We start from the raw sequence: 12,694 nt of genomic DNA on the forward strand, positions 1-12,694 counted from the left end.
CTCTTAATATTAACAATATACTTGTTAATTCAGAAAAGTTTTATGTAAATTTTGACGAAAAGAACTATCAAGATTTTGGCTCCGCGGTTTCATAGGAAAATATGAGAAACATTGCTTATATAGAAAAAGTTGCGCAGCTGAAGCTATGCTGAAGACATTCCAAAACGCAAAACAAATATTTGTGAGCTTGAACCAAGGACTGGATAGCTTGCATATAGAAAAACATAAGTTTCAAGTATGTCAGCTGCAGTCATTTATGTATTGAATAATACTATTGTAACCAATTACTGTTGTCAACTATAAAAGATACCTGGAAGCGACTTGTTGTTGACCCTCTTGTTCGAAAATTTGCATTTTGAGTTAAACATTACTTCGTTAGCGACTCAAAATGGGAATCACCAGAGGTCACTTGGGTTTGGAACACAAATCTCGGCAAATTGATCTCAAATAAATTCGTATTTGTTATTCCATATTTCTCAGTACTTCGCTCTATATTTATAAATCCCGTTTTTTTAGAGAAATAAGGCATCATATTTCTTGAAATAAAAAATCAATCTTTTCTTGAGAAAAAGATTAATGTGAATGAAATTCAAAACAACTAAATTAATGACAAAACTGTACCAACTACTGCACTTATAATTTGTAAACTAAAATTCCAGAAAATTAATGGAAAAACATTTGCACGCATATATAACTTCGTATTAAATATTCTGGTGCTCTTATGTATGAATATTTTCTTATATATGTAAAATATGCTGACATATGTTATTCAGTTTTTTAAATTTGAGAATTCACCGAACCTTAAAGCTGATTTTTAACTTGTAACATCCGAGCTCGCCTCGTAAGGTTTTCTTCTGCAACGTGCAAGTTTTTGGCTTCCATCCTAAAATTGGCTTCGGTTTTAAAAATTTTTGTAACTTTTACCTTGATTTTCTTCACGAAAGAATATGGATTTGAAAAAACTTTAAATTGAAATTTTTTACTTAACATCAACAGTTTTTTATCATAAAAAACTTAATATTTTCTTTGCCAGATCATATCAAGATTCACAGCTATTGGAGTGATATAGAATCTAGTGTTTAAAATTTGCCATTTTCTTCGGCCTTACCAGTTGAATGATAAATTGTTCACTTAGGAAAAGTTGGATGATATCTGAAACTGTGACGGACATTTATTAAAAAGTTTCAAAACACTTTGAAATTTGAACCAAACATTGTTTAGCTTGCATGAACATAACTTTGAGAACTTTATAAGAACCTTATGAGTACCTGCAAGCTTATAATCACGCGCTAGACTTGCAAGCTCATGATGTGTATGAAAACTGCAGGTGAACATTTTAACTTGTAAGTCTTGCATTCCCAGCGTTGATTGTATCCGTTTTCTTTGAGCAGCGTTGCTAGTTTTCATTGCCAATTGCGAATTCTAAACAAAACATTAGAAAAAATTACACATTGTTTATAGAAAGGTCAATTTCCTTAAATGATCTCTACTCCTGTGTATCAAAACTTTTTTTGCTAAAGTAAAAGTCAGACCTTAAAAAATTTAACCAGATGGAGAGATAAAGAATATAAGAAGAAATTAATGAAATTTGAACGTCTAAAAAAAATTCAGCTGAAATATCAATATCCGAAAATTGATTTCTTAAAACATTAAGATTCCGAAGGTGAAGTTGGAAGTTGTTTGAAAGAAGCAAGATACTGATGAAATTTTTCTTGGAGAATTTTAATTCCGCAGAATTGATGTTCGTTCAATTTTTTCTTGACATGTTTTGCATAGTGACTAAAAGAATTTACTCCAGTTGCGATCGTTTGAATTTTCTTTAGTAGTAATAGTTTTTCAAGTATTGTAGTTGTTGCTAGTTCAAAGGGCCTGGGATCTCCTGACACTTCTGAAAAAAACTTCTTGCACTCTTGCTACTGGTCTCCTAATATTAACATTATACTTATTAAGTCAGAAAAGTTTTATGTAAATTTTGACAACAAAAACTATCAAGTTTTTGGCTCCGCGGTTTCATTGAAAAATAAGAGAAAAATTGTTGATAAAGAAAAAGTTGTGCGGCTGAAGTTATGCTGAACACATTCCAAAACGCAAAACAAACATTTGTGAGCTTGAACCAAGGACTGGATAGCTTGCATATAGAATAACATAAATTTCAAGTATGTCAGCATATGAGAACTTGCGAGCTCAATCCTGTAATTGCATACAATACTTGAAGCTCAATTTGTTTAAGAGAACTATTTTGCAGCAAGTGGAATGTGCAACTTGTAAGTTATGCATTTCCATTGTTACTTGTAACGGTTTTCTTTGAGCAGCGTTGTTATTTTTCTCCAATCGCCAATTCTAAGCAAAACATTACAACATAGGGCAATTTCTCATATTGACACCTATCTTCCTAAGAGATCTCAACATTTGCGCTTGAAATGATTGTTTTGGAGACCACCGTACACGAGACACTGAAAAGACGTGTCCAGTTAAACAATAGTGAGATTTGAAATATTATGAAAATTTCTGTTCGTTTGATCGTCTAGAATTAAAAATAAGTTTCACTTGATAAATTGTCGTGGTCGATAGTTTAGTTTTTTACCATTGCTTATCGACATAGCAACAAAGTTCATCAGCTAAGTTCTTCTTTTGTTCTTTGAAACTCTAATAAAACAAACCTTTAACTTTCTTGATGTTTCTTTGAAACAATCACATCCTCCCTCCTTTTTAAGCAAATTCGTCGGTATAGGTTCTCCAAATCTCTCGGGTTGTTTTCTGATTCTTGTTGATGTTCGTGAAGGCTCTGGTGGTTCAGTTTGTTGATGCTCTGCAGAATGTGTGGCTGCAGAAGTTTCATCTAGATGTGAGGGTCCCACATATGTGTTCTGAAGTTGTGATTCTGATTCAGATATGGTATCCTCAGCTGATGGTTCAGTTTTCACATTGTCCTCGTCTAGTCTCGCAGTTTGTTTGTTGCTCACTAGAACAGTCCATGTTGAGTTTTTGGGCTGTATGAGAGATGTGTTCAAGCCCTTCCTGATGATGAAGGTAGCAAGAACTGTCTTTGTCTTTTCATTGGCCTTGAAAAGAATGGGTTTGCACAAGTCAAAATCTGCTATTGCTGGTAGTCTCACTCTACGTCCCAACATGAGTTCAACTGGAGTTTTGCTCCACGTCTTTGAAGTGTTGCGATGGGTCATCAGTGCCCTTTTCAGGAATGTTCCGATTGACACATTATGAATGGGACTCCATACTTGAAGTGCTTGCTTCACTGTCTAAAGTGCCCTTTCAGCCAGTTCATTAGCTCTTGGATGACAAATGGGAGCTTCTTTTTTCTTAATTCTCAGTGATTCACACCACTTTTTAAGGTGACCACTTACAAATTCAGTTAAATTATCAGATACTGATATTTTGGTATTCCGAATCATGCAAAAATTTGACTAAAATATACTTTAACTGTTTCTGATTTTCTATTTCTCGCGGGGAAATTTTTTATCCGGCATGAACCCGCGTCAACAATTACTAAGATATTGCCTTGGTCCTTAATCCCAGTCCATGTGGAGCCGTTCCCAAACGTCGGCTTCTGGCCAGGTAGAGACTGTTTTTCCCAGGCTAGGCCTGTTCATTCGACAACTCTTACACTTACTACCAAAATGTTGAACGTCTTTGGTAAATCCGGACCACCACGGTATCATTCTAACTGATGCCTCATCAATTGCATTTTTCCAAGGATGTGTCTCATGCGCTTCTGCCAAAACCAAGTGTCGTAGTTTGGGTGGAATAAAAGGAATAACACCTCTGAGGATAATTCCATTGTGCATAGTCAGTGCATCTATTTGTTGTTTGAATCCTTTTTCCGAATTCTAAACAAAACTTTCAAAAAAATACACATTGTTAATGAAAACGTCCATTTCTTTAAATGATATCTCTTCCTCTGTATCAAAACTTTTTTTGCTAAAAATCAGACCTTAAAAAATTTAAAGAAGATAAAGAATATAAGAAGAAATTAATGTAATTTGATCGTCTAAAAAAAATTCAGCTGAAATATCAATATCCTAAAATTGATTTCTTAAAACATAAAGATTCCGAAGGTGAAGTTGGAAGTTGTTTGAAAGAAGCAAGATACTGATGAAATTTTTCTTGGAGAAATTTAATTCCGCAGAATTGATGTTCGTTCAAATTTTTCTTGACATGTTTTGCATAGTGACTAAAAGAATTTACTCCAGTTGCGATCGTTTGAATTTTCTTTAGTAGTAATAGTTTTTCAAGTATTGTAGTTGTTGCTAGTTCAAAGGGCCTGGGATTTCCTGACACTTCTGGAAAAAATTTCTTGCTCTGTTGCTATTGGTCTCTTAATATTAACAATATACTTATTAATTCAGAAAAGTTTTATGTAAATTTTGACGAAAAGAACTATCAAGATTTTGGCTCCGCGGTTTCATAGGAAAATATGAGAAACATTGCTTATATAGAAAAAGTTGAGCAGCTGAAGCTATGCTGAAGACATTCCAAAAGGCAAAACAAATATTTCTGAGCTTGAACCAAGGACTGGATAGCTTGCATATAGAAAAACATAAGTTTCAAGTATGTCAGCTGCAGTCATTTATGTATTGAATAATACTATTGTAACCAATTACTGTTGTCAAGTATAAAAAATACCTGGAAGCGACTTGTTGTTGACCCCTTGTTCGAAAATTGGCATTTTGTGTTGCACATTACCTCAGTAGCGACTCAAAATGGGAATCACCAGAGGTCACCTGGGTTTGGAACACAAATCTCGGCAAGTTGATCTCAAATAAATTTGTATTTGTTATTCCATATTTCTCAGTACTTCGCTCTATATTTATAAATCCCGTTTTTTTAGAGAAATAAGGCATCATATTTCTTGAAATAAAAAATCAATCTTTTCTTGAGAAAAAGATTAATGTGAATGAAATTCAAAACAACTAAATTAATGACAAAACTGTACCAACTACTGCACTTATAATTTGTAAACTAAAATTCCAGAAAATTAATGGAAAAACATTTGCACGCATATATAACTTCGTATTAAATATTCTGGTGCTCTTATGTATGAATATTTTCTTATATATGTAAAATATGCTGACATATGTTATTCAGTTTTTTAAATTTGAGAATTCACCGAACCTTAAAGCTGATTTTTAACTTGTAACATCCGAGCTCGCCTCGTAAGGTTTTCTTCTGCAACGTGCAAATTTTTGGCTTCCATCCTAAAATTGGCTTCGGTTTTAAAAACTTTTACCTTGATTTTCTTCATGAAAGAATATGGATTTGAAAAAACTTTAAATTGAAATTTTTACTTAACATCAACAGTTTTTGATCATAAAAAACTTAATATTTTTTTTGCCAGATCATATCAAGTTTCACAGCTATTGGAGTGATATAGAATCTAGTGTTTAAAATTTGCCATTTTCTTCGGCCTTACCAGTTGAATGATAAATTGTTCACCTAGGAAAAGTTGGATATCTGCAACTGTGATGGACTTTTATTAAAAAGTTTCAAAACACTTTGAAATTTGAACCAAACATTGTTTAGCTTGCATGAACATAACTTTGAAAACTTTATAAGAACCTTATGAGTACCTGCAAGCTTATAATCACGCGCTAGACTTGCAAGCTCATGATGTTTATGAAAACTGCAGGTGAACATTTTAACTTGTAAGTCTTGCATTCCCAGCGTTGATTGTATCCGTTTTCTTTGAGCAGCGTTGCTAGTTTTCATTGACAATTGCGAATTCTAAACAAAACTTTAGAAAAAATTACACATTGTTTATAGAAACGTTCCTTAAATGATCTCTACTCCTGTGTATCAAAACTTTTTTTGCTAAAGTAAAAATCAGACCTTAAAAAATTTAACCAGATCGAGAGATAAAGAATATAAGAAGAAATTAATGTAATTTGATCGTCTAAAAAAAATTCAGCTGAAATATCAATATCCTAAAATTGATTTCTTAAAACATAAAGATTCCGAAGGTGAAGTTGGAAGTTGTTTGAAAGAAGCAAGATACTGATGAAATTTTTCTTGGAGAAATTTAATTCCGCAGAATTGATGTTCGTTCAAATTTTTCTTGACATGTTTTGCATAGTGACTAAAAGAATTTACTCCAGTTGCGATCGTTTGAATTTTCTTTAGTAGTAATAGTTTTTCAAGTATTGTAGTTGTTGCTAGTTCAAAGGGCCTGGGATTTCCTGACACTTCTGGAAAAAATTTCTTGCTCTGTTGCTATTGGTCTCTTAATATTAACAATATACTTATTAATTCAGAAAAGTTTTATGTAAATTTTGACGAAAAGAACTATCAAGATTTTGGCTCCGCGGTTTCATAGGAAAATATGAGAAACATTGCTTATATAGAAAAAGTTGAGCAGCTGAAGCTATGCTGAAGACATTCCAAAAGGCAAAACAAATATTTCTGAGCTTGAACCAAGGACTGGATAGCTTGCATATAGAAAAACATAAGTTTCAAGTATGTCAGCTGCAGTCATTTATGTATTGAATAATACTATTGTAACCAATTACTGTTGTCAAGTATAAAAAATACCTGGAAGCGACTTGTTGTTGACCCCTTGTTCGAAAATTGGCATTTTGTGTTGCACATTACCTCAGTAGCGACTCAAAATGGGAATCACCAGAGGTCACCTGGGTTTGGAACACAAATCTCGGCAAGTTGATCTCAAATAAATTTGTATTTGTTATTCCATATTTCTCAGTACTTCGCTCTATATTTATAAATCCCGTTTTTTTAGAGAAATAAGGCATCATATTTCTTGAAATAAAAAATCAATCTTTTCTTGAGAAAAAGATTAATGTGAATGAAATTCAAAACAACTAAATTAATGACAAAACTGTACCAACTACTGCACTTATAATTTGTAAACTAAAATTCCAGAAAATTAATGGAAAAACATTTGCACGCATATATAACTTCGTATTAAATATTCTGGTGCTCTTATGTATGAATATTTTCTTATATATGTAAAATATGCTGACATATGTTATTCAGTTTTTTAAATTTGAGAATTCACCGAACCTTAAAGCTGATTTTTAACTTGTAACATCCGAGCTCGCCTCGTAAGGTTTTCTTCTGCAACGTGCAAATTTTTGGCTTCCATCCTAAAATTGGCTTCGGTTTTAAAAACTTTTACCTTGATTTTCTTCATGAAAGAATATGGATTTGAAAAAACTTTAAATTGAAATTTTTACTTAACATCAACAGTTTTTGATCATAAAAAACTTAATATTTTTTTTGCCAGATCATATCAAGTTTCAAAGCTATTGGAGTGATATAGAATCTAGTGTTTAAAATTTGCCATTTTCTTCGGCCTTACCAGTTGAATGATAAATTGTTCACTTAGGAAAAGTTGGATATCTGCAACTGTGATGGACTTTTATTAAAAAGTTTCAAAACACTTTGAAATTTGAACCAAACATTGTTTAGCTTGCATGAACATAACTTTGAAAACTTTATAAGAACCTTATGAGTACCTGCAAGCTTATAATCACGCGCTAGACTTGCAAGCTCATGATGTTTATGAAAACTGCAGGTGAACATTTTAACTTGTAAGTCTTGCATTCCCAGCGTTGATTGTATCCGTTTTCTTTGAGCAGCGTTGCTAGTTTTCATTGACAATTGCGAATTCTAAACAAAACTTTAGAAAAAATTACACATTGTTTATAGAAACGTTCCTTAAATGATCTCTACTCCTGTGTATCAAAACTTTTTTTGCTAAAGTAAAAATCAGACCTTAAAAAATTTAACCAGATCGAGAGATAAAGAATATAAGAAGAAATTAATGTAATTTGATCGTCTAAAAAAAAATTCAGCTGAAATATCAATATCCTAAAATTGATTTCTTAAAACATTAAGATTCCGAAGGTGAAGTTGGAAGTTGTTTGAAAGAAGCAAGATACTGATGAAATTTTTCTTGGAGAAATTTAATTCCGCAGAATTGATGTTCGTTCAATTTTTTCTTGACATGTTTTGCATAGTGACTAAAAGAATTTACTCCAGGTGCGATCGTTTGAATTTTCTTTAGTAGTAATAGTTTTTCAAGTATTGTAGTTGTTGCTGGTTCAAAGGGCCTGGGATTTCCTGACACTTCTGGAAAAAACTTCTCGCACTCTTGCTACTGGTCTCCTAATATTAACATTATACTTATTAAGTCAGAAAAGTTTTATGTAAATTTTGACAACAAAAACTATCAAGTTTTTGGCTCCGCGGTTTCATTGATAAATAAGAGAAAAAATGTTGATAAAGAAAAAGTTGTGCAGCTGAAGTTATGCTGAACACATTCCAAAAAGCTAAATAAAAATTTGTGAGTTTGAACCAAATATTGGGTAGCTTGCAAATAGAATAACATAAATTTCAAGTATGTCAGCATATGAGAACTTGCGAGCTCAATCCTGTAATTGCATACATAACTTGCAAGCTCAATTTGTTTATGAAAACTATTTTGCAGCAAGTGGAATGTGTAACTTATAAGTTATGGATTTACAGTGTTACTTGCATCGGTGTTCTTTGAGCAGCGTTGTTATTTTTTCAATCGCCAAATCTAAGCAAAACTTTATAACATAAAGCAATTTCTCATATTGACACCAGCTTCTTAAATGATCTCAAAATAAGCGTTTGAAATTGATGTTTTGGAGACCACCGTACACGAAACATTGAAGAAACGTGTCCAGTCAAACAAAAGTGAGATTTGAAATATTACGAAATTTTCTGTTCGTTTGATCGTCTGGAATTAAAAAAAGTTTTATTTGATAAATTGTCGTGGTTGTTAACACGAGTCAAATGCATTCAACAGGTTGAATTTCAAATTAAGTTTGGATCTGGAAACTTACCAAAATTATCTGGTATTTATAATACTTATCTATAAGAAAGTATACAGAGAAGATTTAATTTAGTTAAAAATATTTTACATAATTGACATGTGAATAGATCTTAGTTCCGAATCCCAGATGTGATTTTCTATTTTCATCAATATTTCATGAGAATCAATTATGGCCTAGGTACAATCGAGTTCAGTGGTTGGAAGTCAGCGGATGTTATAGTTAGGTTTCTGTTGGTGGGAGAATTTACTCCTGACACATGATTGATAGGTCAATAAGATAATGATAGCACCGAAAGATAGTTAGAGTTGAGTTTAGTTTTGTGAACATTGCTTATCGAAATAGCAACAAAATTCATCAGGTAAGTTCTTCTTTTGTTCTTTGAAACTTTAATAAAACAAACTTCTAAGTTTCTTGATGTTTCTTTAAAACCATCATGTCCTCCCTCTTTTTTCAGCAATTTTGTGGGTATAGGTTCTCCAAATCTGTCGAAGTGTTTTCCGTCTCTTGTTGATGTTTGTGAAGACTCTGGTCGTTCAAGTTGTTGACGCTCTGCAGATGATGTGGCTGAAAAAGCTTCATCTTGATGTGAGGGACCCACATCTGTGTTCTGAAGTCCTGATTCTGATTCATATATGGTCACATTCGCTGCTGGTTCATTTTTCACATTTCCCCATCTAGTCTCGCAGTTTGTTTGTCGCTAACTAGCTAGAACAGTCCATGTTGAGTTTTTGGGCTGTATGAAAGATGTGTCCAAGCCCTTCCTGATGATGAAGGTAGCAGGAACTGTCTTTGTCTTTTCACTGGCCTTGAATAGAAAGGGTTCGCACAAGTCAAAATCTGCTATCGCCTGTAGTCTCACTCTGCGTCCCAACAGGAGTTCAACTGGAGTTTTTCTCCACGTCTTTGATGTGTTGCGATGGGTCATCAGTGCCCTTTTCAGGAATGTTCCAAATGACACATTATGATTGGGACTCCATGCTTGAAGTGCTCGCTTCACTCTCTAAAGTGCCCTTTCAGCCAGTTCATTAGGTCTTGGGAGATAGACGGGGGATTCCATTCGCTTAATTCCCAGTGATTCACACCATTTTTTAATGTCACCAATTACAAATTCAGGTACATTATCAGATACTTTAACTGTTTCTGAAGTTCGATTTCCCGCGGGGAAAACTTCAATCCAGCCAGAACCCGCGTCAACAATTACTAAGATGTTACCCTGGTCATTAACATAACCCCAGTCCATGTGAAGCCGTTCCCAAATGTCGGCTTCCGGCCGCGTTGAGACTGTTTTTCCCAGGCTAGTCCAGTTTATTCGACAATTCTTATACCTACTAACAACATTTTGAACGTCTTGGGTATGTTCATGCCACCACGCTACCATTCTGCCTAATGCCTAATTTGCATTCTTCCCAGGATGTGTCTCGAGCTCTCTTGCCAAACCCAAGTGTCGTAGTTTGGTTGGAATGAAAGAAACAAAACCTCTGAGGATGATTCCATTGTGTATAGTCAGTACATCTATTTGTTATTCGAATCTTTTTTCCGCTTCTGAACATTGTTTCCAATTGCCGCTTTATATTCGTTTCATTATGTCCTTTAAGAGTCAGTTTGTTCCAACTTAGTTTTGATTTGTGCTTGGGTCACCAAATCACGCAGAGCGAAGTAGATGTTATTGATTGTGAAGCATACTCGATCGTTGTCAGATTTGTCTTCGTCAAAATCACTTCTGCCCAAAGCATCTGCAAGGGGCATCTGCTCTCCTGGTGTGTACTTCAACTCATAGTCGAAGCCATAAGAGCTATTGCCTATCTTGTGATTCTAGCTGATGCTGTCTTTGGAATCTCAGATATTTCAGTGGTTTTTGGGTTTGTTGAATAAATTGTCTTCCAAGAAGGAATTGCTTCAATCTTGTGAACAAAAACATAATTGCCAGTGCTTCCCTTCCCGCTCTATGTTCGATCAGTTTTTGTCCGCTGGAGTCAACTTTCTTGATACAAATATCACTGGATGTCATTCTTGCGAAAGAGACCCGCCAATTGATTTTTCAGAGGCGTCAGTAGTAACTATTGCTTCTTTTTGTAAACTATATGGCTGTGCAAGCACTTAATTCAATTTTAATGTCTTAAAAGGTTTTTTGTTGCATTTTTCCCCATGAGAAATTGCTATTTCTCATGTTATTCAATGGTAGAATTTTTGTTGCAAAATCAGGAATCATTCTTCCGTAAAAATTTGACAGCCCTACAAACGATTCGAGTTGTTTGTTGTTGAAAATTTCTTAAGTAGTCGAATCTTGACTGCAAGCATTTTCTTGTCGAGCTTCTCCTTGGTATTTCCATGCATGAACACATCGGACTGAAAGATCACAGCACCTTTGATTCCTTTGAGTGTTGATTCTATGCAGTTCTGGAAGATTGAAGAAAAGTTTTTCAATCCCCTATGTAGTCAGCCCATCTTGATAAGACCCTGACATGTGTTGATTGTTCATAATTTTTTTGCCTCCTCGTCAAGTTCAGTTCAATAGTAGGCATCTTAGAGGTCAGTTTTGCCAATGTTTGAGGCCCCACGAAGGTTGTGGAAGGTTGTCTCCATATCTGGTATTGGGTAGTCCTCGTCCATGACCTTGCAATTGATATGCACTTTCAAGTTCACACAAGGTCTCAGTTCTCCACTCTTCATTCTCCGCCACACCAATGGAGATGTATTAGTGACACCTCCTGACTGTACCAGTTCGAGAATGACCTTTCTAACCATCTGTTCCAGCTTCTCTGTGACCTTGTCTTGAAGCGTAGAGGTATTTTTTTGGCTTTGCAGAACATTGGCTGTGATCCTGGTATCCGCTTCTTATGAGATTTGTAACACTTCACAGCAGGTAGGAGTTTGGTCTTGATGTTGTTGGCAGCGTGTTTGGGTAGAAGGTCGCTACCAAGTAGTCCAGATTCTGTATCAGACTGCACAACTACTAGTTGTTTTTGTGTGTGCCTGCTTCCGTTCCACACAACGTCACAAGTAAGTAATCCCAAAAGAGTTAATTGATGACCACCATTACCTTCGAGATCTCTTATCTTACCATCCAACTGAGGTTTACCAAGCCCAGTCTACATTGTTGATGATATCACTGTGCTATCTGCACCTGTGTCTACCTGCATTTTTACTTTGAATTTATTTATTGAGATATACTCCCATGTCGCTGACTGGCTAGCAACTTTTTGTTTAGTATAAAAACTTCCCATCTCCAGTGGTGGAGATGCTGATTCTGATGAAATGTTTTCTTATTCGCAAAAAAATAATTTTTAAATCGTACATACCTGAATTTGTTTGGACTTTGCTTCTACACATTTTTGAGAAATGCCCCACTTTCCCACTTTTACTTAGCACGTGACAGGGTCTGCAATAGTGTGGCCTACCTCTAAACCTAGTGCACATGTTGTTGCTTTTATTAGCCATAATTTTTTTGTTGGGTTTTCGAAAGGTCTTTTTGAAGTTGAACCCAACTTCTTCTTTCACAGTAAAAGACTTATTACCTGATGAACAACTCGCAAAAACCATTGCTTGAATTCTGAACTCTAAACTCTTGGTCATTTCAGTAGCCGACATTGCTGGTTTTGCTTTAATCCCGTCTAGTAATCTATGTTTTGCTTCAGGGTCCATCTAACCTGAGAAAAACTTTATTTTTACCAACTCATCTTCGTGGTTGGCCGCCGTTTTGAGCTTTTCGAAGTCACAATATCGTGCTTCCTCTCTAAGACGCGCTAGGAAATTGTTGTCTAACTCCCCTGCTCCTGGTATTACGGACAGAAATTTAGCCCTTCCTGCCACTACTACACTCTCTTTAGGAGAAATATAGTTTTGAATCGCCAATCTGATGT

This window comes from Convolutriloba macropyga, chromosome 8, assembly GCF_964194025.1.
Source record: "Convolutriloba macropyga chromosome 8, txConMacr16.3, whole genome shotgun sequence".
NCBI lineage: Eukaryota > Metazoa > Xenacoelomorpha > Acoela > Convolutidae > Convolutriloba > Convolutriloba macropyga.